Source organism: Budorcas taxicolor, chromosome 1 (genome assembly GCF_023091745.1).
Source record: "Budorcas taxicolor isolate Tak-1 chromosome 1, Takin1.1, whole genome shotgun sequence".
NCBI lineage: Eukaryota > Metazoa > Chordata > Mammalia > Artiodactyla > Bovidae > Budorcas > Budorcas taxicolor.
This window is the reverse complement of record NC_068910.1, coordinates 219,783,811-219,811,268: the sequence shown is the minus strand read 5'-3', so window position 1 is coordinate 219,811,268 and position 27,458 is coordinate 219,783,811.

Genomic DNA, 27,458 nt, shown 5'->3' with positions numbered 1-27,458 from the left:
TATCAGGTGGCCAAAGTATTGAAGCTTCAGCTTCAGCTTCAGCATCAGTCCCTCCAATGAATATTTGGGGTTGATTTCCTTTAGGATGGACTGGTTTGATCTCCTTGCTGTTGCATTTCTGTACACTAAAAACAAACATTCAGAAACAGAAATTAAGGGAGCAATTGCATTTACCACTCTCCAGAAAGAATAAAGTGCCTAGGAATAAACCTGTCTAAGGAGGTAAAAGGTCTTTACTCTGAAAACGACGAGCATCTGACCAAAGAAACTGAAAACAGCACAAACAGATGGAAAGATACACTATGTTCACGGACTGGAAGAATTAATGTTGTTAAAATATCCACACTACCCAAGGCAATCTATAGATTCAGTGCAATCCCTCTGAAAATATTAGTGGCATTCACATAAGTAGAATAAATAATTTTAAAATTTGTATGGAAACACAAAATACCCCAAGTAGCCTACACAGTCTTTAGAAAGAAGAACAAAGCTAGAGGAATCATTCCCCCTGACTCCAGACTATACTGAAATGCTACAGTAATCAAAACAGTATGGTACTGGTACAAAAACAGATATATAAATCAACAGAACAGAATAGAAGGCCCAGAAGCAAACCCATGCACTCACAGTCAATCAATCTATGACAGAGGAGGCAAGAATATATACAGTGAGGAAAAGACAGTCTCTTAAGTGGTGCTGGGGAAACTGAACAGCTATATGTAAAAAAGGAAACTAGAACGTTCTCTAATACCATGTGTAAAAGTAAACTCAAAATGAGTTAAAGCTCTAAATATGAGTAGAAACCATACAACTCCTAGAGGAAAGCACAGGCAAGATACTCTTTGACATAAACTGTAGCAGTGTTTTTTTGAGTTAGTCTCCTCAAGTAATGGAAATAATAGCAAAACAAATGGGACCTAATTAAACTTAAAAGCATTTGCACAGCAAACCGTCAGCAAAACAAAAAGACAGCCCGCTGAATAGGAGAAAGTATTTGCGAGTGATGTGACCAATAAGGGGCTAATAAACAGTTCATATAACTCAACATCTAAAAGCGAACAACCTGATTTTAAAATGGGCAGAAGACCTGAGTAGAAGTTTTTACAAAGAAGAAATGCTGATGACCAATAGGCACTTGAACGATGCTCGGCATCACTAATCATCAAGGAAACGCAAATCAAAACTACCATGGGATATCACCTCACACCTGTTAGAACAGCTATTATTAGAAAGAATAGCAAGAACAAATGCCGGTGAGGGTGTGGAGACAAGGGAACCCTCATACACGGTTGGAGGTAATGTAAATTGGTGCAGATACTGTGGAAAACAGCATGGAAGTTCCTCAGAAATTAAAAATAGAAATACAATATGGCCCAGCAATTCCACCCCTGGGTGTATATCCCCCAAAAAGGCGAAAAATACTAATTGGAAAGGATTCAGGCACCCCAGAGTTCATAGAAGCATTTACAATTCCCAAGATAGGGACTTAGAACACACACATACATACAAGACAGGGAAGCAACACACATGTCCATCAGTAGATGAATGGATAAAGAAGGTGTAGCAATATACACACAATGGAATACTTCTCAGACATAGAAAAGAATTAATTTCCCTGCAACATGGATGGACTCGGAGGGTATTATGTTGAGTGAAATAAGTCAAAGAAAGACAAACACTGTATGAGCATTGGGGTGCAGGAATCTTTTCAGATGGGTAGGAAAAGAGGAAACACACTCTTGCCGTAAACCCCACCCCAGTACAGTGCCGGCTGTCACTGCCGTGTAACACTGCAGCACCATACAATCTGGGGGAATCCTCAAGTCCCAGTTTCTCCTTGAGCAGTGAAGCTCCCAACCTAATGTCCCATCCTTAGCGTTGCCACCCAAGGGATGGGCCCCAAATCATGTAGTTCAGAAAGCCAGCAGGGCCTGCATTCATGAGTCTCACAGGAGCACAGCAAACAGAGGTGGCTCTTAACAGACACACGAGCACTCGTGTAGCTATTCCCTCGGGGCTCAGTGCAGAAGCAGCAACTGCAAACACCCATCTCTCAGATTGTCCCTGGAAATGCTTTTAATACATGCTTCCACCTGCAGCTTCTAAGTAGCCTATGCTAACGCCAAGCCCCTCTTTGAGATGGTTGGGTCTTGGCACACATTCAGCGGCTAGGAGCCACTGAGAACAAAGACTGCATCCTGGGCAAACCCGAAGGTTTGAGAGACAGCCAAGGACTAGAACAGGGTTGAAGGATAAGTTTCAGCTCCTACATGAGCTCACTTCTTCAAGGCTGGGAATGAAAATCTATAGAGCCAAATATTAACAGTTTTAAAGGGAAAAAACAGACAGCAATATAATAATGCAGGGGTATTTCAATGTTCTACTTTCAACAATGGATAAATCACCTAAACAAAACTCAATAAGGGAAAAACAGGATTTAAATTACACTGTAGACCAGATGGAACTAACAGACATACAGAATATCCCATCCAGCGGCAGCAGAATACATATTCCTCTCAGGCACACACAGAACATTCTCTGAAAGTTCAAATGGTAGGCCTCAAAACAACTCTAAATGCATTAAAAATGAGTGAAATTATAACAATTTCAATGGTATGAAAATTGAAATAAAAAGGAAAACTGGGAGATTTATAAATATGTGATAATTAAACAACATGCTTCTAAACCACCACCAAGTCAAAGGAAAATTCAAAGGAAAATTTAAAAATATCTTGATATAAATGAAAATAGAAATACAATCTGAGATGCAGCAAAAGCAGTTCTAAGAGGGAATTTTATAGCAATAAATGCCTCATTAAGAAAAAAGAAAGATATGAAATAAACAACCTAGCTATACACCTCAATGAACCAGAAAAAGAAGAACAGACTAAGCCCAAAATTAGTAGAAGGAAGGAAATAAATTAGTGACTAGAAAATTAATAGTAAAGCTCAAAAAAAAAAAGAGATGTTTTTTAAAAGCCAACAAAATTCACAAATTTTAAACTAACTATGGAAGAAAGAAAATTCAAATAAGTAAAATAAAAAATGAGAGACATTACAACTGATAGCACAGAATTTGATGCTAATAATCATAACAAACTACTAGGAATAACTAAATATCAATAAATTTGGACTGAATTATGAAGAAATAGAAAATCTGAACAAACTAAATTAAATCAGTAATCATAAACTTCTAAACAAAAAGAATTTAGAATCAGACAGCTTCACAGTTGAATTCAAACACTTAAAGAAAAACTAACACCACCCTTATGGCAGAAAGTGAAGAAGAACTAAAGAGCCTCTTGATGAAAGTGAAAGAAGAGAGTGAAAAAGTTGGCTTAAAGCTCAACATTCAGAAAACGAAGATCATGGCATCTGGTCCCATCACTTCATGGGAACTAGATGGGGAAACAGTGGAAACAGTGTCAGACTTTATTTTTCTGGGCTCCAAAATCACTGCAGATGGTGGTTGCAGCCATGAAATTAAGACGCTTACTCCTTGGAAGAAAAGTTATGACCAACCTAGACAGCATATTAAAAAGCAGAGACATTACTTTGTCAACAAAGGTCCATCTAGTCAAGGCTATGGTTTTTCAGTAGTCATGTATGATGTGAGAGTTGGACTATAAAGAAAGCTGAGCGCCAAAGAATTGATGCTTTTGAACTGTGGTGTTGGAGAAGACTCTTGAGAGTCCCTTGGACTGCAAGGAGATCCAACCAGTCCATTCTAAAAGAGATCAGTCCTGAGGGTTTATTGGAAGGACTGATGCTAAAGCTGAAACTCCAATACTTTTGCCACCTGATGCGCAGAGCCATTTGACTTAATGGACCCAGCAGAGCCATTTGACTAAATGGACCCGGCAATCTTGATTCCATCGTGTGGTTCATCCAGCCTGGCATTTCACATGATATATTCTGCATATAAGTTAAATAAGTAGGGTGAGAATATACAGCCTTGACATACTCCTTTCCCAATTTGGAGACAGTCTGTTTTTCCATATCCGGTTCTTAATGTTGCTTCTTGATCTGCATACAGATATCTCACAAAGCAGGTAAGGTGGTCTGGTATTCCTTTCTCTTAAAGAAATTTCCACAGTTCGTTGTGATCCGCACAGTCAAAGGCTTCGGCATAGTCAGAAAAGCAGAAGTAGATGTTTTTCTGGAACTCTCTTATTTTGTCAGTGATCCAACAGATGTTCACAATTTGATCTCTGCTTCCTCTGCCTTTTCTAAATCCAGGTTGAACATCTGGAAGTTCACAGTTCACATATTATTGAAGCCTGGCTTGGAGAATTCTAAACATTACTTTGTTAGCATGTGAGACGAGTGCAATTGTGCGGTAGTTTGAACATTCTTTAGCATTGCCTTTTTGGGGATTGGAATGAAAACTGACCTTTTCCAGTCCTGTGGCCACTGCTGAGTTTTCCAAATGTGCCGGCATATTGAGTGGAGCACTTTCACAGCATCGTCTTTTAGGTTTGAAATAGCTCCACTGGAATTCCATCACCTCCACCAGCTTTGTTCGTAGTGATGCTTCCTAAGGTCTGCTTGACTTCACATTCCAGGACGTCTGGCTCTAGGTGAGGGATCACACCTTCGTGATTATCCAGGTCGTGAGGATCTTTTCTGTATAATTCTTCTGTGCATTGTTACCACTTCTGAATATCTTCTGCTTCTGTTAGGTCCAGACCATTTCTACATATGTCAAATTATATCCTTATACATTTCACATATGTTACAATTTTTATTTGTCGATTATACCTCAGTAAAACTGAAAAAAGGATTTTTTCCTAAAAGCATCTAGAGAAGTGTAGAGTTGAGAAACCAAAAGCTGGATTCCCTGATCTGCTGCTAAGTCACTTCAGTTGTGTCCAACTCCATGACCCCAGGCTCCAGTGTCCATAGGTATTCTCCAGGCAAGAATACTGGAGGGGGCTGCCATTTCCTTTTCCGCCCATGATCTGTCTACCACATAATTCCATGAGTCCCGGAGCTGGTAAAAATTTGGCTCTGCTTCTTCCTTCTTTCCTTCTTTCTCCAATCTTTTGTGACTTTGCATCCCCTATCCTAGCCTGTTAAGAGGATGAAGAAGAAAGCAGGCCTGCGAAGAAAGAACAGAAGCTGCCTGTGACAGAGAGAAACGTGGAAGCACCAAAGCAGCGAATCCTGGAGGGGGCACCTTGGCCCCTGCCGTGGGCATGGAATTCTTCTCTTCTCATTCTCATGAGATGAATTTTTGGGAAGAGAGCCTGTAACTTGAAGGATCCCTTCATCTTGATGCTCCACGATAAACCCTAGGTTTGTCAACAAATAAATTTGCCTTTGAGGGCACTGACTCAGTCCTGGAGGACTTATACTACTTATACAGAAAAGAAAATCCCTCCTGATGTTCTCTGTTCCTAATGCCTTGGGTGGTGTTGCAAAACCCAAAACAACTCGGGTAATGGAACACAGGGAAGTCAAGGAGTTGTTTTTCCAAGAAGTTTAGGACAAAATATGAACAAGGTTCTTTTTTTTTTTTTTTAATGTTTTTCCTGAAAACATTTGGAGAGATGGCTGGATTCCCTGGTCTGCCTACCACATAATCCCATCCTTGACTTAGTAGGATACAGTTAAGTCCCCATTTAGAAAATGCCTTGTTAGACACATACTGTTGGCTTCTGATGATCCTTAACATGCCGTCATTGTATATCAGAAGGGTCTACTTACTCTGGAGACTATTCTTTAGGGCCCTAATACTTCCCCATCCCATGGCTAATCTTTCCCAACACAGTTACTTACCTGGAAGATGGCACTGGAGGAAAGTGTCCCCGGAATGTGTTCTCTGAGTACTCCCAAGGGAGTATAAGATGCATCTCTTGGGTTTAATTAGAATTAGCTCAGAGAAAAATCTCATTTCCCCTGTCAACAAGAAACATTAAGTGGACCAAGTGATATTAGAATGTTAAACTCAGAAGGAGAATTCTCTGCAGGCTGGGTCACTCTGCATAGATAAGATTATTCTTTGAGAAAAATGCTTGGCCTGGAGCCACCAGAGGAGCTTGATAAGACTCTTCCATGTCACATTCATAAGCAGGAGATTCTATGACCAAACCAAAAACGAGAAGAGATTTATGAAAGAGTGTGATATCACAGAAGGGTTCCAAAGGTTTGACAGAAGGTTTTTTCCAAGATGATAGAGAAAAGTAAGTGTGAGTTAGAGAGTGGAGCTTTCTATAGGCTGAATTCATGCTAAAGAATAGGAAGTTTCTTTTCCTAGAACTATGAGAACCCTATTCCTTTCCCCCACTGGCTTTCTGTTCAAGCCTAAGTTGGCAGGAAAATGCTAATCTAGGGGTCCTGATTTGATGTGCTCCAAGATTGTAGGGTGTGTTGCAAGTAATTTGTTATTAATGACACAGAGTATGGAATTATGAGATTGGTTCATTTAAATACATATACATTGGAGCAAATTGACAGCCCTTGTAAGAATTAGATCTAGATACAATTACATCTGAGGCTTGGGATTAAAGACAGCACAGGACAGAGCCAAGGGCCACAACTCGAGACTGGGCCACTCACTCTACGTGTCATATCAGGGAAGGTTAGAAGCTTTATGCCTACTTCTAAGAGATGCTATGTACTTTCTTGAAGGTCCCTATCTTTAATTTATCCTTAAGATAAACTAATTCTCTCACAACTCAAGAGGTATATTCAGTCACACCTTCGACAATCCTGGAGGTATCTCTATATCAAAAGCCAGTCCAATAATTAATACCAAGAAGGACTGAGTGTGAAGCATAGAAACATGTTAATAATGACTGTACCTGTGATAGATAAATGCCACAGGTCTCAAAAGCTGACTTTTCATTCACACAGTAGCCCAAGGTTGGGATTCAGCTGGCCTTCCTCCCTGTGTTCATAATTCTAGGTTTATTCTATCTTCAGCTGCCAGCGTCTTCAGTACAAGGTCCCGCAGCAGGGGAAAGAGAAAGTGGAAAAGGCACACGTGGCCTTAACTGCATCAGCCAGAAGTGACAGTATCGTCTCCATTTTTACTTCATTCATAAGAACAAGTCACACGTACACATTTAAAGGCAAAGTGGTCTAGGAAATAGGGACCCTCTCCAAGAGATGAGCAGAAACAACTCTACACCATAGAGGGAGGGCACACGTATTTGGGAGCCTGTCTCCACCTCTGCCAGGAACTCCAGGAACACTAAAAAAGGTGAGAAAGCTGGACATTACTTTTCTCAGCTATTCTGAAGATCAGAGCATCGTGATGAAATTTAAAGAAATCAGAGGGACCATACAAGGATTCTGAATCTGGAGCTGGCTCACCAAGGAAGAAGTGGGAGAATTATTTCTGGCTCCGGGGGCAGCGGCAGCAGGCAGCTTCCCTGCTGACAGTGTGACAGCCCACACTCAGTTATGCGTTCATGCGCTGGGCCACAGGAGCTATCTAGGCTGTGCTGCTGACTGCCGGAGAAGGCGATGGCACCCCACTCCAGTACTCTTTCCTGGAAAATCCCATGGACGGACGAGCCTGGTGGGCTGCAGTCCATGGGGTCGCTAAGAGTCGGGCACGACTGAGCGACTTCACTTTCGCTTTTCACTTTCATGCATTGGAGAAGGAAATGGCAACCCACTCCAGTGTTCTTGCCTGGAGAATCCCAGAGACAGAGGAGCCTAGTGGGCTGCTGTCTATGGGGTCGCACGGAGTCGGACATGACTGAAGTGACTTAGCAGCAGCAGCAGCAGCTGACTGCACGAAGGCCCTTACTATCTGCCCGTCTGCAAAACTTGGTTCTCCAGTATTCTCCAAAAGTCTACGAGCTACTCAATTTTCCCCCAAGAACCTTCTTTTCTACTTACGTCAGTAAGAGTCAGTTTCTGTTGCTTGCAGTTGAAAATCCTAACTGACATAATAATGAATGATGCTAGTCTGGGTGGAACAGTGTGGGGAGATGGAACATAAAAATAATGATATTGGTTTCATTAGACATCTCTCAAGATAGCAACAAGTGAAAATACAATTAAAAGAAGCTTCAAAAACATTTCAAGAAGTTGGCAGACATCGTTGGGGCAAATGCCAACTGTTCCAAGGTGATTATGTCGAGGGAGGTGGTGTTGCTTGGATAGATATGTAAAAGGGTACATGTGGTGATAATTTTTTAAATCATATGTGGCACGTAATGATGGAAAGTCTGGCCTGCACAAACGAAGCATATTAGATTAATTATTTAAGCATGCTCAGTAAATGTAAACAATGTATCTACATATGGCTTTACAAGTGTTCAGGTTTATATATTATTCCCTTTTCCTATGTAGTAAGTCCCCTACATACAGACGAGTTCTGCTCCAAGAGCGAATTTGTAAGTCCAATTTGTTTTAAATCCAACAAAGTTAGCCTAGGTACTAACCAGCACAATCAGCTATATAGCAGTGTACTGCAATCGGTCTATAATACTTTTCATGCTAGTAATACATAAAAAGCATGCACAAAATGAAGAAAACATTTTAAATCTTATAGTATAATTCCTTGAACAGTAGGACGAGCTGCATCACTGCTGCTTTCACACTTGCTTCTGGACCTCCTAGGCCTGAAATAAAAATACTGCACCATTGTACTGTATACAGTACTGTAAAGTACACGAAAGGACAGCCACTTGGAGTAGACGCACACATGGGGCAATGTGCGCCAGACACTCGAACAAATGTACGTGCCTGGACATGTGAACGCACATGTGTTCACTTCTTTGAAAGTTTGCAACTTGAAGGGTTGTATGTAGGGAGCTTACTGTATTATATGTATATATTGTCTTGACAGGTAACTAAGGCCACAGGTCTGCAAAAAGTACATATCACTTACAGAATATTCCTCAGCGTTTTTCATTTCTTAGCTGTTGTGTAATAAATAATTCACCTGCTAACACTGAGATAAAGTGTCATCTCTTCCACGGAGACTTCTTGCTTCATTCTTTCTGTTCCTATCTTTTTTTTTTTTTTTTTCTTGCTTAAAACATCACTGACACACTGACATTTTTCTAAGAGGTAATGGTTAGGAGTTTCACGGCTGTATTTGGAATTCATCTCTACCCAGTCTGTGACCTTGGGCAAGTCACGTATCTATTCTGACTCCTAATTTCCCCTCCAATCGGGAAAACACAGAGGACAAGTTCATGCGGAGGATAGAGTTAGATGCAGGTTATTACCAAGATTCCGCTTTGTTTTGTTTGAAGCTTGTGCAAGCACTGTTTACATATTTTAAATAATTAATTAACCCACTGCATAACTAAATCAAACTGAGCCATGCAAAGACCAATTATAAGAATGTATAATGAACTAAGGATTTTGATTTATCCAATTTTCTGTACCCGAGCCCCCCTTGTATAACAAACCAATGCAAAATGTTGTCAGGTAACCAAGTTCAGTAAATGACCAGTCTTCTTGGGAGTGCTGAAGAACCCTTGGCTCAGAAAGTGAGTTCACGAAGCAGAGTGCCCATGTCTACTATTCATGGTAAATATATGTTGAGAGAATCCATTTTCTATCCCAGATCTAAAGAGATCAAATTTGTTCAAAGGTTGTGACATCCAAGGTGCCTGCCCAGTTCAGAAATGCATCGCCTACTGTAAAACAAACATTGTTCAGAAGTTTAAATTTACTATCTGGAACAGAAATAGAATGGATGGTGTTAATTGAAGTATCTGAGTTGTCATTTTATGAATATTTCAGTTCCGTTATAAATTACTCACGTCTTCAGATGTCAGCTTTCTTCCCCCTACCCTTCCAGAGCCCAGAACATCTCTAAGTCTAGTAAATAATTAAAGGGTTATCAGAAAAAGTCAAAAGGAATTTGACATCAGGATATTTCATGATGGATAGTGTTAAAGGCCTCCACAAATAATGTCTCTTGATAAACTAATACCAGAGGAATCGCTGCCAGCGCCTGTCAGGGAAGACAGGGTCCCGAGTCCCTCCTTGGGCGATGCTGTGGCGTGATCAGAGCCTCCATCTCAAGTTCTTATATGACAATGGGGCCTTAGCAAGGCTCTGGTCGGAAGGCCGCTTACATAGGTTACGTGGGCCTCTGGCTTCTGCCCCCCACCCAAGTCTTCAAGTCTTGGTCCCAATACCATGTCACTCATGGAAAAGTGCAGCTATTAACCTGCTAACCTCAGTTTGTCACTGAGTCCTGCCCCTGGGGCAGCTGAGGCAAAGCAGGCTAGCAAAAAGTAAAGATTACTCCAGATATCAATAAAGGTGACAAAAAACATGGGGAAAATACAGCCAAACGGGAAAGAACCCTGTGAGAAAACCCAGCCAATGATGGTCAACAGAACTCAACAGGAAGCTCTTTCGTGTTCATAACTGGGAACATTCATTAATGAGTGTTCATAAAATAAGTTTGAAAAATAAAAATTGAAAAAAATCATTCAAATAAGTAAAGTAAAAATGTGCTATTAATGAGTAAATCTGCATTAACAAAAGCAAGTGGTTGGAAAGAATGTGTCAACCCTGATATACACATGTTATACAATGGACAGCTTGGATTGCTTTGCTAAAGATATTTCTTAATAAGATGCCCCAAGGGATGATTCTGGTGCTGTTGGAGAAAAGCTCAAGCAACAGGTGCACACTTATCAGTATAAGTCCATGTTTATACAGTCCATGGTTTTTAATAGCAACATGTGTTTTGTGTAATGTTATAATATAGTACAAACAGCAGTGCAGATGAGAACTTTTCAAATCTATCAATAACCAGTTTAAAAAGATAAACCACACAGTAGCTACTGTCCTGACCCCTGGAAACCCCTAAGAATACACTGAATTAAGAATCAGAACTATTTATTGAACATCTAGCAGCTATTTTGTACAATCAACCATGGTTTTGAATTAAGAAGTCTTTTCGCTCCACCTCAAAAATATAAACTCCATAAAGAATCAAAAATCTTAATTCATGGACAAATTGATTTGAACCAAAATTTAGAGCATTTTATACCCAGCCATTTTTATTTTAAGATTTCATCTTTAATTGCATGTAGAAAGAAGTTGTACATTGTTCAGGATTTGAATGTTGTGACTTCTAATGGCAATTTCAACTTTCTCTTTTTTTTAAATCTTACATTTAAAGTTTTACTTTTCATTTTTTTTCCGCAACTCATATAAGTTTTATTTCCAGCTGTACTGAGATTTTATTGACATATAACATATATGTGTAAGGTGTACACTGTGGTGATTTCGATCCACCTATATACTGCAGAATGATCACTACAATAAGGTTAGTAAACAGCCCCATTCTCTCACAGAATTACCAATTTGTGTGTGTGTGTGGTAACCATAATTCAAAAAGACATGTACACCCCAATGTTCATTGCAGCACTATTTAAAATAGCCAGGACATAAAAACAACCTAAATGTCCATCCACAAAGCAAAGGATAAAGAAGATGGGATAAATATATGCAATGGAATATTCAGTTCAGTTCAGTCACTCAGTCGTGTCCAACTCTGTGACCCCATGAACCACAGCACACCAGGCCTCCCTGTCCATCATCAACTCCTGGAGTCCACCCAAACCCATGTCCATTGCGTTGGTGATACCATCCAACCATCTAATCCTCTGTTGTCCCCTTCTCCTCCCACCCTCAGTCTTTCCCAGCATCAGGGTCTTTTCAAATGAGTCAGCTCTTTGCATGAGGTGGCCAAAGTATTGGAGTTTCACCTTCAACATCGGTCCTTCCAAAGAACACCCAGGACTGATCTGCTTTAGGATGGACTGGTTGGATCTCCTTGTAGTCCAAGGGACTCTCAAGAGTCTTCTCCAACACCACAGTTCAAAAGCATCAATTCTTCAGCACTCAGCTTTCTTTATAGTCCAACTCTCACATCCATACATGACCACTGGAAAAACCATAGCCTTGAGTAGATGTACCTTTGTTGACAAAGTAATGTCTCTACTTTTTAATATGCTATCTAGGTTGGTCATAACTTTCCTTCCAAGGAATAAGCATCTTTTAATTTCATGGCTGCAGTCACCATCTGCAGTGATTTTGGAGCCCAAGTGAGCCACTGTTTCCACTGTTTCCCCATCTATTTCCCATGAAGTGATGGGACTGGATGCCATGATCTTCGTTTTCTGAATGTTGAGCTTTAAGCCAACTTTTTCACTCTCCTCTTTCACTTCAAGAGGCTCTTTAGTTTCTCTTCATTTTCTGCCATAAGGGTGGTGTCATCTGCTTATCTGAGGTTATTGATATTTCTCCCGGCAATCTTGATTCCAGATCGTGCTTCCTCCAGCCCAGCGTTTCTCATGACGTACTCTGCATATAAGTTAAATAAGCAGGTTGACAATATACAGCCGTGACGTACTCCTTTTCCTATTTGGAACCAGTCTGTTATTCCATGTCCAGTTCTAATTGTTGCTTCCTGACCTGCATACAGATTTCTCAAGAGGCAGGTCAGGTGGTCTGGTATTCCCATCTCTTTCAGAATTTTCCACAGTTTATTGTGATCCACACAGAGGCTTCGGCATTATCAATAAAGCAGAAATAGATGTTTTTCTGGAACTCTCTTGCTTTTTCGATGATCCAGTGGATGTTGGCAATGTGATCTCTGGTTCCTCTGCCTTTTCTAAAACCAGCTTGAACATCTGGAAGTTCACAGTTCATGTATTGAAAGTAATATAGAATATTACTCAACCATAAAAAGGAAGGAACCTGGGTTCTTTGTAGAGACAAGGGTGGACTTTGAGTCTGTCATACAAGTGAAGTAAGTCAGAAGCAGAAAAACAGACATCACGTATCCACGCATTTAAGGGGAATCTGAAAAACGTCGGTATAGATGATCTCATTTACAAAACAGAAACAGACACAGATGGAGAGAAGAAACAAATGGAGACCACGGGGAAAGAGGGCAGGATGAATGGGGGCTGGAACTCATGCGTGTGCAGCACTGATGTATGTAGATAGTCAATGAGAACCTCCAGATAGCACCGGAAATTCCACTCAGTGCTCTGTGGCGACCCAAAGGTGAAGGAAATCCAAAAAGAGCGGGCATGCGCCTACATATAGCTGAATCACTTTGCTGTTCGGTAGAAACTAGCACCGCCTTGTAAGGCAGTGATACTCCAATAACAAGCTTTACAAAGCCCACTCGCTCAGCTTGTAGGTGCACAATTTGTTGTTGTCGTCTAGTCACTAAGTGGTGGCCAACCCTTTTGTGACCCCATGGACTGTAGGCTGTCGGGCTTCTCTGTCCACGGGATTTCCCAGGCAAGAATAATGCACTGGGCTGTCATCTCCTTCTCCAGGAGATCTTCCCGACCCAGGAATCGAACCCGCGTCACCTGCATTGACAGGTGGATTCTTTACCACTGAGCCCCCAGGGAAGCCCCAGGTACACAACGCAGGATTGCTACTCACAGCACCAAGCTGTGCATTAGATCCCCAGGGCGCAGTCATCCCATGGCTAGGAGCTTGTGTGCTTTGACTAACATCTCTGTGTTTCCCCCAAACCCACTGTCCCCGGCAACCACCATTCTACTTCGTGCTTCACAAATTCAGCTTTTTAAGACTCTGCATGTAGGTGAGAGCAGACAGTGTTTCTCTGTCTGGCTTATTTCACCGAGTATAATATCCAGTTCCATCCACGTTGCTGTAAAAGGCAGGACTGCCTTCTTTTCTATGGCTGAACAATGTTTCATTATTTACATAGACCAGTTTCTTCATCCGTTCATCTGTGGATGGTATTTCAGTACTTTCCACTTTCTTGCAGGATTCAGTAACTGAGAAAGAACTGACTCAGTCTGACAAGAAGTTTGAGTAACAAGGGGAATCTGAGTCGGCACTGACACCTCAATGGAAATAGATTACCAGTGACCGCATCTTCCCCCGTGGACCCAGTCAGGGCTGCTCCTTGTCTATGATGCTCCAGAAGTCAAGTTCTGTGGAGCTTTAACACCCCTCTCTGCAGCCACACTCCCATTCCAAGACTGCATCAAGCACAGAGAAAGGCCCATTAAGGCTCTTTCTCCCCATCCTTTGTCCAATTGGACAGTACTGCTCCAGGCAATATATGCTCATAAAATAAGAAACATATTAGATAGGAAGGTTATTATTGCCCTGTGGCCTAAAAATTGGTTTTGTTCACATATGTCTCCAATAGAATCTTTAATTAAGATGCTTTTCCTATCAATGTGCTTTAGCAATTACCTATATTGATGATGGGCTGTTGTTTTCCTGGCAAGGTAATAGCGAATCTCACTGGGGTGTCTTAACAAGTCACTTCTAGAATACTTTCTGTCTTTTGAATTTTTTTCTGTGACAAATTTACCCAAATGGCTTGCTACTTATCAACTCCTTTCTTAATAAGAATAAATTGGAGAGAACAGTTGAAGAATATTTGAGGATAAATGCAGTTGGGCTAAAGACTTCTATTTTTTTTTAAGAACTCAGAGAAGTCATTCAGTAATACAGCAGAAAAGTACTGAGGGCCTCATAGGGATCAGTCATAGTACTTGGGTGTTATGAATCATGAGTAAGACAGCTTGTATCTGAAGGGGACTTCGAAGTTAAGGTGACAGATATGGGCCCACTTGCATGGAAGCTGGTCTAAGACTAAAAAATAATAATGGCATTAAAAGCTCATTTTCAGTGGATGCACTAAGCAGCTGAGGGTCTGCCTTAGTCCCCATGGTAAGAGGGAAGTGGCCAGGCACGTGCAGGTGAGGTCCACCAGGCAGGTTTGACCCTGAAGTGGGGGAACTGTTCCTGTCCCTCGGGAGGGGCCATTGCAACAAGGATGCCCACATGCAACCAAGGCAGCAAGAGGGGACCTCTGTGCTGACTGTGCCAAGACGGAAGACCCCAAGACCACCAGAGGCAGCCTTCAGCAGTGGATACCCCCAGAATGGACCCGCCACACCTCAGAGGCCATCATCCCAGAGCAAGCACTGCTGACCAAACAAAGATCCAGGAATCTATTTCCTCCCAGCTTGAGAAGGGAACCCCCTCTCCCACAACTGGCTGCTTCGGTTGAGGGGGAAAAGGTTTGGGGTCTGAGACCTGGAGAAGAGTTTGAAAAAAGCATCATCACCATTGGACCACATTGCTTAGCAATCATGTCCAAATTTAGGAATTCATTAAAGATAATGCCCTTCCAAAAAACTGAAATTTGGTAGGTGGGGGCTCATGAGAAACATCTACTAAGTAATATGGAAAATATAAAAGGCTGCATTTTCTTTTGGAGAAGGCAATGGCACCCCACTCCAGTATTCTTGCTTGGCAAATCCCATGGACGGAGGAGCCTGGTGGGCTGCAGTCCATGGGGTCGCTAAGAGTCGGACACGACTGAGCAACTTCCCTTTCACTTTTCACATTCCTGCATTGGAGAGGGAAATGGCAACCCACTCCAGTGTTCTTGCCTGGAGAATCCCAGGGACAGGGGAGCCTGATGGGCTGCCATCTATGGGGTCACACAGAGTCGGACATGACTGAAGTGACCTAGCCGCTTAGCCACAGCCACATTTTTGTTTGCACTAAAAATGAAAGTCATTCTGGGGTGTTTTGTGACCCAACTCCCTTTGTCATTTGTGGCCCAGCAGTTGTAAAAGCAAATTTCTATTGCCTTGAAAATAGATGGGTCCAAGGAAGCAGCATGCCCCAGACCCAGTACTTTGGGGTCAGTCAAATAGGGGAGCCTCTCTCTGTTTCAATTCCAAACCTTTCACAATTTACTTACATTAGCTTTCATCTGTATAATTTGCACACCTTTTGCAGGTCACTGCCTAGTGAAGAATTGACTAAGCATAGTTTACAATATTGTCTTGCCCCACGCACACCCGCACCCGTGGGACTGTAGAATCTTTCCTTCTGACATTTGAAAGCATTAAAACAGCTCCAAGACTGAAGGAAACATTTTGCCTGTAATCTCTGAAAAGTTTAGTTGCCAAGGAGACAGAGACCTCTGCGACCAGGTAAGAAGGCTTCTGCAGTACACTCACTGGTTATTCATAAAGGGGTAGGAACACAAGAGGTGATTTGGAAGGGAGAAGCAGGGTTTCCCAGCATCTTATACCTCGAGGCTCTTTTTTAACGTAATCAGAGGAAACCTAAGCTTCAAAAATGATCCTCTTTTTTGAAAAAATTGCAATTTAGGTTCCATACCACCTTGACTCACTGTTATTTTGAGTTGAAATGCAAGCATCTTCCTCAGAAGAGCTACTTATGAGAGAAGGGATCCGTTTCATACGAGGATGCGATAAGTGACAGCCGCCCGACAAGACTCTCTGCTCTCGAGGAAGGATGTCAGGACCATCTCTCTGGAGCTCAGAACAAAGCAAGGAGATGGGCAGATGTGAAGAGATTGCAGTTCCGAGAAAGAAAAACAAGGAGGTTGGAGAGTGGATGGAACCAAGATACACGGCGGTTCAAGCTTTTCCAAGCACCTCCATCCAGTCTTGCTAGCCCACACTCGGCGGCTTCTGCTTGCTAGAGGAGTTCCTTCCACTCTACCTTCAAAGAGTTGGTTAGAGGTGAATGTGCGTGAAATCCACCCACCACACCCCCACACCCCGCAAAACACCCCACGCTATTCCCAGCTGACTTCTTTTTGGTCAGACAGAAAAAGAGAGTAGCAAAGGAGCTGAGAAAAGATTCACTGCGAGAGAGCTTCTCAATTAGCTTAAAGTTTACGCATACTTTAAAACGGGGTGAACGAGGCTGGGTCACTTGTCTAATGAATGTTAGAATGGGGCAATGGAATAGATAGAATGTTGTATATTCTATAGATAGAATGTTGTATATTCTAGCAGGCTGTTTTCTAGAGCAACCATTAACAGGGCCTTACCATTTTACCCTGGGCAACTGAAACAAACACATCAGATTTGAAGGCAGAAAAGATCCATCGTCTCACCTGGCCTGCCTCAAATGCTCTCTCCCGACATAGAAAATATTTTAAACTCAATAAAACCAAAATGTTCAACTCCCAGGAAACAAGAATTCTACCTCCTGGTCATAAGCGCATCTAACTGAAAGCTGAAAATGGTTGTCTTTGTAATAGACAGCCTTTGTCCGTTTCTTTCCTTTTGACCCCAGCGTTCTTAGATGATCAGCAAAGCATCATTCTAGTAAACTGGCTTATGAGGAGATCTGAGCTCATGCCAGTACACTTATCAGAAGAAAATGAATTATGCAATTTGAACAAAACTTACAATTTTAGTCCCTTTTTGGATAAAAATCCAGCCACAATTCATAGGCATGCCACTGTTTTTAAATCAACTTCTCAAGGAGTAGAACCTATCATTGATATAATAGATATTTTCCTGACTATCATGATTACTTATTTAATTAGAATTCCAAAAGACATGGGTTTGGGGGCTCTAAGGCTACAGTTTGTTTTCCTGAAAATTTGTGTTCACAAGTACAGTAGACACAAGGGAATCCTTGTATTTTTTTTCCTAGCAAGAATTAAGAAGTGGTGGTAGGGAATAAGACTATATACATAGGAGACACTTAATAAATAATTAACAATTTATAAATATATATGTATAAAACAACACAGTTTTCCCACAACATGATTTTAGCTATTATTTTGCAAGCCTGTTTTGAAATTTTTTTAACGCATTGATTTTTTTTAAAGAATTTTTATCTGTATCATTAGCCTGAAAACTTATCAATATTTTTGTGTATGTGACATAAATAAGTCACTAATGACATTTTCAGAAAGATTGAGGCTGTGAAAACAGCCATGTGTATGCCTACAGGTAAAGGGCTACGTGGAGAAGGTAAAATGACCCATGAAAGGCTCAGAAAGACTAAATGACAGTATTTTACATTTTGTATTAAGAATTAATATGGAGTAACTGTCTTCCACTAGAATAATTCCAGAAGGATGCCATTTAAGCGAAAGTTTGGGGTTAAGTGAGCACCTGAAACAGTTTCAATATTTTGACTTCTGACCTTTTGACCCTCTTTTGACCCTCTTGAAGACTGTGGTCATTAGAATCTAGATTTTTCTGACCAAGATGCTGGCCCAATAGTAGTGCCCCTATAACAAGTCAGGATTCCTTTTTACATAACTTTCTGTTTCCCTCATATAGATCAGGATTTTTCAATTAAACTCCTATTTAATTTTTCTCTTCCCTTTAGAATACTAAACAGGATATTGTTTTCTGATTCTTCTTAATTGTTCTCTTTTTTTCTGATCCAAATCAATTGAAACATCATAACAGCCTCAAAATTAATTACACGATTTCCCCTCTGCTTGGATAGAAATATACACATCTCAGAATGTGATGACTGCATTCATACCACTAATTACACATGAAACCGTTTGATGGCTGTGTGTCTGCACTGGCCCAAGTGGAAGAGCCTACTTTAGTTGGTGGTTGCTTTGTTTAAAGGGAAAAAAAAAAAAAAGCACAATAGAAAGGCATCAATAATTTGGGTTTTCTGTGACTGAATAGACTCTACTCAGCCTTTTGCCTTATTAGCTCAAATTTGTGTTTAAAAAAAAAAACTGAAAAAAGCTCTACTTTGTGTAAAGAGAAGCCAAACATTTGACTCTAGAGAGCAATTGTTGTCTGGAAGGGTGAGCTGAACAGTTTCCATCCAATCAGGAAGGAAGGTAAGACCTATCTTTCAATAGCCCTGACATCTATAAATAAGCAGAATCTAGACTCGTTAGAAATTACTCCAAAAGCCTCTTTTCCTTGTTTCACTTTTTCCGTCCATATGAAGCAAAAAATCCATGAAACGTGAACTTTTTTAAAATTAATTTAATTAGAGGCTAATTACTTTACAGTATTGTAGTGGTTTTTGTATATTGTATTGTATATCGTATTTGTATATATTGACATGAATCTGCCACGGGTGTACATGTGTTCCCCCTCCTGAACCCCCCTCCCACCTCCCTCCCCACCCTATCCCTCTGGGTCATCCCAGGGCACCAGCCCTGAGCACCCTGCCTCATGCATCAAACCTGGACTGGCGATCTATTTCACATATGATATTCTACATGTTTCAGTGCCATTCTCTCAAATCATCCTACCCTCTCCCTCTCCCACAGAGTCCAAAAGTCTGTTCTTTTTATCTGTGTCTCTTTTGCTGTCTTGCATATAGGGTCATCATTACCTTCTTTCATAATTCCATATATATGTGTTAATATACTGTATTGGTGTTTCTCTTTCTGGCTTACTTCACTCTGTATAATCAGCTCCAGTTTCATCCACCTCATTAGAACTGATTCAAATGTATTCTTTTTAATGGCTGAGTAATACTCCATTGTGTATATGTACCACAGCTTTCTTATCCATTCATCTGCTGATGGACATCTAGGTTGCCTCCATGTCCTGGCTATTATAAACAGTGCTGCGATGAACACTGGGGTACACGTGTCTCTTTCAGTTCTGGTTTCCTCAGTGTGTATGCCCAGCAGTAGGATTGCTGGGTCATAAGGCAGTTCTATTTCCAGTTTTTTAAGGAATCTCCACGCTGTTCTCCATAGTGGCTGTACTAGTTTGCATTCCCACCAACAGTGTAAGAGGGTTCCCTTTTCTCCACACCCTCTCCAGCATTTATTGCTTGTAGACTTTTGGATCACAGCCATTCTGACTGGTGTGAGATGGTACCTCATTGTGGTCTTGATTTGCATTTCTCTGATAATGAGTGATGTTGAGCATCTTTTCATGTGCTTGTTAGCCATCTGTATGTCTTCTTTGGAGAAATGTCTGTTTAGTCCTTTGGCCTTTATTTTTCTGGTATTGAGCTGCACGAGTTGCTTGTATATTTTTGAGATTAATTCTTTGTCAGCTGCTTCATGTGCCATTATTTTCTCCCATCCTGAAGGCTGTCTTCCTTGAAAAGTGAACTTTAAAGAGAAAACATTTTAGAGCATTTGGATCAATTTGCAATTTTTTGAGTGATTATCGAAAAAGAATGTGGTTATTATATAAACAAAGGAGAAAGAGTATTTTGAGGAGTATTTTAGAGACAACCAGGCATTCTGTTTCATTGGCCTTAGAGCATCACAGGGGTGCCTCTGAAAGCTGACCAGGTGAGTCCTACACAAGCCCAGTGGGAACCATCCACAGAGGTCTACACACAAGTCACCCTGTGGCGCTGTACAACAGGGCACCCACATATTTGTCCAAATGAGGCTTAGGTTTCTAAAAAACTATTTTTCATGAAGGCTTTATTCTGTTAAGATGAATCAAAAATTAACTCCCCTCAAAGGGGAAAAACTTCTTTATAGACCCCATACTATCTAGTTCTAGGTATTCTATAAATATTTGTTGAAAGAATAAATGATTGAACTAAAAGCTACCATATCTTCGGGTTTACTCTTTTTAGCCTTTTTTCCTACTCCTGCAATCATTTTCTGACAAAGCACCTGAGCATAAAATGCAGTGAGAGAAGGTAATAAAATTAGAAGGCAGTTTTGAAAGACGCAAAGTGGTCGGAGTCTCCACTTTGAAATCTGAATCTTCTCTCAGTTGAGCGCCTTTTGGGGGAAGGGGAGAGGGGAGAAGAGTCCTTGGCATGTGAAGCACACGGTATTGATCAGTTGTGGACCAATCACATATTTCGTTGAGTCCCAAAGAACTCCAATGTTCTTGCCTGGAGAATCCCAGGGACAGGGGAGCCTGGCGGGCTGCCGTCTATGGGGTCACACAGAGTCGGACATGACTGAAGTGATTTAGCAGCAGTAGCAGCAGCAAAGAACTCCAGAGGGAGCTGGACGCTCTGTACGTATTCAAATAAAGCCCTACCCAACTGTCACCCTGTGCTCCAACCAGGAGCTCTGTAACCTTCCTCGGGTGCTATCAGCTCATCACTGCTAATTTTCAAATACCTGGGACATCACTTTTCAATTCCTATAAAGACTAGATTTTAAAGTGTAAATATGCTCTGGAAAAGCATATGGATTTACAGTTATACTTCCAATAGTTGGTATTAGATTGTTCCCTAAGAATCTTGCGTAAAAGACAAGAGGGAGAGAAAGCAATAGGTGCCTGGTATGAGGGGATGGATGAAAAGAAGGAAGGAAAAGATTCAGGAAAAAAAATGAATCCAGACATTAAAAATAGCCTTTCTTTTCAGACTGTATTTCACCTGCAGTAAGTCTTCGTATCAAAGAATGAACTCAAACCTGAAATAAGGCCATAGACACACCAAGAAAAAATAAATAAAATAAACAAGTTTAATTAGAAATGAACCATTGGTATTCTACTTCTGCCAAGCATTTGGGTGGTTTTCCATAATACTCAGCTGTATCATTGCTATGAAATTGCTAAGTGTAGAAGAAAACCACCATTATCCACCCCACAATAATATACTCCTTTACAAGTCTCCCCAGAAAGGTTCAAGTGTCCTTTGGGTATAAAGACCTTCTAGTTCTTCATCAGACCTATAATTCTTCAGCCTCTAAAATCAAAATTTGTGTTCTCTCCTGAAACTTACCGCTCAGCCAAGGAAGAGAATTAATTAAAATAAGCCCAATAAATTGTCAATGAACAATATGGTTCATAAATCTGGGATAGAAAATCTATTTGTAACAACTGACAACTGAGTTACAAAATTTGATTTTTGTTGTCATCCTCTTAAACTTCTATTTTGGACAACGATTGAGGAAGGCCAACAAAGCAAAGAGTAACTGAAAACTTTCACCTACTCAAAAAGACTTTCCAGTTTCACGTCTACATCTATAATTGTAAATGACTAAGTTATAGTTCATGCTGCAAATAACCTGGGTTCAATATCTTCCAAAATCACTGATTATTCCACTGAGCCGTGCAATCTTAAGAACTCATGACTGATAGAGACCCTCATAAGACAGTCTCCTGATTTCATCTCTTCCAAGTGTGGTCCCAGAGCCAGCAGCCTCTGCACCACCTGGAAGCTTGATACCAATGCAGATTGCCTGGGCCACACCCCACTGTCTGTCAATCTAAATTTGAAGAACACCGGGAGATCAAAGTGTTACCCAAGAGGGAGTAGAAAGAAACAGTTGTCGGGGAAAGAACTTGCAAAGTCCATGGAAATTTTTCAACTCTGAAGCCCTTCGGGGCCTCTCGCTTCACTCAGGTTGAGTTCTGAGATAGGATCTTGTCTTCTGCTTGGTTCTGTTTTGTCTGTTTTGTACTGGGGTACAGTTGGTTAACGAGGCTGTGTTAGTTTAAGATGCACAGCAAAGCAATTCAGTTACACATACTCAGGTATCTAGTCTTTTCCAAATTCTTTTCCCACTTGGGCTGCTGCGTAACATTGAGCAGAGCCCCCTGTGCTATGCAGTAGGTGCTTGTATGGAGTTCCCTGGGGGTCTAGAGTTTAGGACTCCGTGCTTTCACTGCTGAAATCCCTAGTGGTGGATCTAAATCCCCAAAGATGCATGATGGGCCCCCTCAATAATAATAATAATTTTATTCAGACAACTTGACCTGGGTTGGGAAGATCCCCTGGAGAAGGAAATGGTAATCCAGTATTCTTGCCTGGGAAATCCCATGGACAGAGGAGCATGGCAGGCTACAGTCCATGGGTCACGAAGAGTCAGACACAACTTAGCAACTCTGCACATACAGCCTGCCCCATCTAGACTTTTTCCCTAGGAGGAGAATGATGAAGGCCACAGGAGAAATCAGAAAACCTTAGTGGTGCCAGCCTCAGAGAAGCCTGCCACAGGAATTCAAGGAAGGTGAATTCCCAGGCACAACAGCAACAAAAAACGTAAGTGCTATGATGCAAGCAAAAAGGGTTTTTCATTAGACGATTCATGCTGCGTAACAGGAGCTCAATCAATAGTCTCCAATATTCCACCTGCCAGCAATAACATCATAGTTCCTGAAAGAAAAGAGGCTGAAAAGTAATACCTTTCCAGTACTGAGTGTCTACTGTGTTCCAAAGGGGCTTCCTGGGGGGCACAGTAGTAGAGAATTCACCTGCCAGTGCAGGAGACGCAGGAGACTCGGGCTCGACCCCCGAGTCAGGAAGATCCCCTGGAAGATGGCATGGCAGCCCACTCCAGTATCCTTGCCTGGAAAATCTCATGGACAGAGGAGCCTGGTGGGCCACCGTCCATGGGGTTGCAAAGAGTCAGCCACAACTGAGTGATTAGCACACACACACACATGTTCCAAACACTGTACTGGGCATTTTTAATTCTTCTGAAATTCCAGTTCATCTGCAAGAAGTGGCCCCATTGAACATTCCTGCCTGGTGAACTCCGCTGTGTGCCTGCCGTCTCCCTTCGACTAGAATGGGGCAGGTAAGCCCATCTGTGGGCACCGGGAGTGCCTGCCCCTCGGTTTCGTCCTGACCACTGCCACAGCATCTTCCGTGTTTATATAATTTCTTATCCGTAACACTCTCCGCTTCTGGTGCTAATCATGTGTATTAAAATACAATAGCAAACACTCTGAGAGGAGGACACACTACAAAATGAGGCTTGTAATATCAAGCACCTTCCAAAGTGTATAACATTTGCATTGGGTCATCAAAATACATTCCCTGCTGTGGAAGAGAGCTTTGTTCTCTGCCTTCGCTTGACGCCTTTCATCTCTCACAAGTGAAAATATCCTTAGCTCTACTAAGCCATTTTTACGTAATCTTCTCCTTGCATCTGTTACTATTCATAGGGGAAAACAATATAATTCTATATGAACAGAGATAAATCCCAAGCAAAAATATATTATAACTGCGTTTGTCTGGAGCAGTGTTCCTTTAAACATGTGGGGGAGAGTATGCAAACCTTCAAATACCTTCATTGTTTACAGGTCCAAAACGAGGATTGCTTCTAGAATCTGGATGCTCAAAATTGCAAATTAAAAAGCATGCGCTGAGTCTCTCTGGATACCTTCCACCATGTTACTTTAAAGAATATATTAAAGAGAAGGGGAGGCAGGTGGTACATTTTTAACTGGCAGCTCAACATTTGCTTGGCTTAAAGCCAAATGAAATAACATAATCCTAACTGACTGGTACACTTTTCCCTGATCCCTTTAAATTCCTCTTTCTCAAATTCTTTATGACATTTAAATATCCTTAGAATTAATCAATGTTATAAAATAATGAGATGGTTATGAATGAAGACGCTTAGCATCAGTAATCATAAGATGGCGACCTTTTCCTAAGTATTTAGGAAGTTCTTTGACTTTATGCGGATCATCATCCATTCTCCCAAAAACTCTGTAAGAGATACAATATTACTCCCATTTTATAGATGAAGAAACTGAGGCTGAGAGAGATAAAATGATTTGCCCACAATCCCAGAAACAGAGGGAAGACAAGATTCAAACGCAGTTTTGTTTGTCCGTCTGTCTGTCTGTTTTGCTCCAAAGCTGATGTTCTGTTTATGTTGGTCCCCAAACACCATGTTGTCTAGAGCCCCTTTCTTTATTTCTGTATCTGTATAGAGTGCTACCTAAAACTTTTTCAGCTTTCCCAGCTGGGAAGAAATGCCAATGAGAATACCACTGGGAAACGACTGTTTCCAATTCCGTCCTTCCCGGGCTGCCTCCCACGTGCCTGGTGCTCAGTCAACGTTAAACAATAACCGTTCAAACCCAGTAATGATCAAGCAGGAAGTGCCTCCCTCTTTATACTTTTCAATGACTTCATAAGGTTCTTTTTTGTTAATTGTTTAATCACAAATTTCAGTTATTGCTATTTACATGCTCTTTTTCAACTTTTGAATACAGACTTATTTCTATTTTGCCAAGCTTTCGGAAACACCAAATTAGAAATAAGCCTATTGTCTTCCACACAATTTCCACACTGGGAAGAATGAAAAACGCAACCAGAGTGCCTGCCTGCCTAAAAGGAAAAAAGAGAGAAGGGGAACGCGTCCATGTTAAGTTGTCTAAAGAACGTCACCTTAGATCCAGCACTTCAAAGGTTGAAAGTCGTTCTTTCCATAGGGGAAAACATCCCCACCTGCACCCCGCACCACCTGAACAGCGCTAACAGAAAAACCAAGGGAGGAAGCCCAGGGACGAGGAGTCACTGAATGATACAAAGCTGGCAGGCTTTCCTGCAGGAATGAGTGAGTGACTCGCTCTTTAAAGGAATAGACAGATGTCTTCACTCAATCTCCGGCAGTAAAATACAAGATCAAAAACACAAAAATTTCACCTTGCCCTGGAGAGTTAAGGAGAAGGTAAGTACATGAAGTTCAGACCTGGTGTTGTCACTAGTTTATTTATTTACTTAATTTTGCTGGAGTTTAATTGCTTTACAATGTTGTGATGGTTTCTACTCTCCAACGGAGTGAAGCAGCTACATGTATGTGGAAAACCATCTGTACAAACGCAATCACAGCGATATTAGACGGGCCCCTTCCAGAAAACATTGGAACTGGAAGTCCACCTGTGGGAAGACGAATTCTTTTCTTTTTAATTTTTATTTTTGATTGAAGTATACTGGATTTACAGTGTTTCTGGTTATTAGCAAAGTGATTCAGTTATACATATATTCATATATATATTCTTTTTTAGATACTTTTGCTTTATAGGTTATTGCAAGGTGTCAGGTATTGCCCCCTTGGTTATACAGAAGGTCCTTGTTGTTTATCTATTTTATAGCCAATAGTATGTATCAGTTCATCTCAAATTCCAAATTTGTCCTTTCCCCTTAAGGTGGCTTCTTCAACCACCACCCAAACTGAGGACTGTATTTCCTTCTCACAAAAACGTGCTGACATTTCGGGAAATTCACATGCAGACGACAGGGAGCTCCCTGCAGTCCAGCGGTTAGGACTTTGCTCTCTATCTGCCGGGAGCCTGGGTTCAATTTCTGGTCGGAAAGCTAAGACCCCTCAAGCCTTCAGGCGAGCCCCCCCAAAAAATGACAAATAATTTAGACCCAATGGCTACTGATCATACAAACTTTTCTGCTGTTTGCAGTGACGTAGGTGCTCAGGGTATGAAAAGGCTTAAAAGAAAGCTTGCGGAAATCCAGCAGAAAGCCTTGAATATGTATTGTCAAAGGTGATTCCATTTGTTTCTGAGGATGCCTTTGAGTTCTTAAACCTAGCAATATCCAAGGAGCAAAGGGATTATTAGATGAATAAGAAAGGAGTAAAACATATGAATCAGAGGCTTACCACTGGCCAGGCTCTCTGACAGCTTTTATTTGGCTTATACAGTGCTTCTTAACATTTAAATGTTTTCCCTCAACTTAGGCCATAGAAAGGAATGAAATTGTGCCATTTGCAGAGACATGGATGGACCTGGAGACTGTCACACAGTGGTCAGAAAGAGGAAAGCAGCTATCACATATTAACGCATATATATGGAACCTAGAAAAAAGATGAACTTCTTTGCAAAGCAGAAACAGAGACACAGACATAGCAAACTTACGGATACTAAGCGTGAAAGGCCGGGGCAGGATGGATTGACGTATATACACTACCGATACTACGTGTAAAATAGACACCTGATGAGAACCGACTAAACAGCGCAGGCAGCCCTACTCAGCGCTCTGTGACGCCTGAAACAGGAGGGAAGTCCAAACAGAGGGGACATGTGCAAGGCTGGTTCACTCTGCTGCACAGGGGAAACTAACATGACATTTTAAAGCAACTATATTCCAGTGAAATTTTTTTCAAATAATGAAATGAAAATTTTTTTAAATTGGAAAATTCTACATGAAATCCAGATTGCTGCTGCTGCTGCTGCTGCAAAGTAGCTTCTTGGATTTCCTTTAAATAAAAGGATGTCTGGAAAATGAGCACAGGACCCCAGGACAGTAAGCAGCTGGGCTGGGAACAGGCTCCTTCCCTGTCACCCTTGCACAGAAAAGGCTCCTGCCCCTCAGCTTTTTCCCTGGAACCAGCACCCAACCTGGTTGACTGACTTGCATGATTAGTGTGGCTTTTGTGAGCATTTAAGCACTTACAGAGGACTTCCCTGGTGGCTCAGATGGTAAAAGGGTCTGCCTACAATGCGGGAGACCCAGGTTCTATCCCTGGGTGGGGAAGATCCCCTGGAGAAGGCAATGGCAACCCACTCCAGTCCTCTTGCCTGGAAAATCCCATGGATGGAGGAGCCTGGTGGGCTACAGTCCAGGGGGTCCCAAAGAGTCGGACACGACTGAGCGACTTCACTTCCACTCTGAAGCATTTGCAGCCTCTGTTGCAAGCATTAGTAAGGGAATACCAGTGGTGTGTGTCTGGGAACTCTTCACTGTAAAGATTTCAAGATGGCTATTTGTATATATAAATATACAATAGATCAAAAAGCTCCCATGTGTCAGCTGCCAAATCATGTCTATCTGTTTGCAATCCCATGAGTTGTAGCCCACCAAGCTCCTCTGTCCATGGGATTTCCCCAGCAAGAATACTGGAGTGAGTTTCCATGTTCAGAGTTAAATGGCACGGCTTTGATTCTATGTCTGCCCTTAATTAGCTGTGTGCTCTGTAGCAAATTATTTAACCTTTTGGACATGGGTTTCTTCATTAGCAAAACAAAGGTATTGTGTTGCCT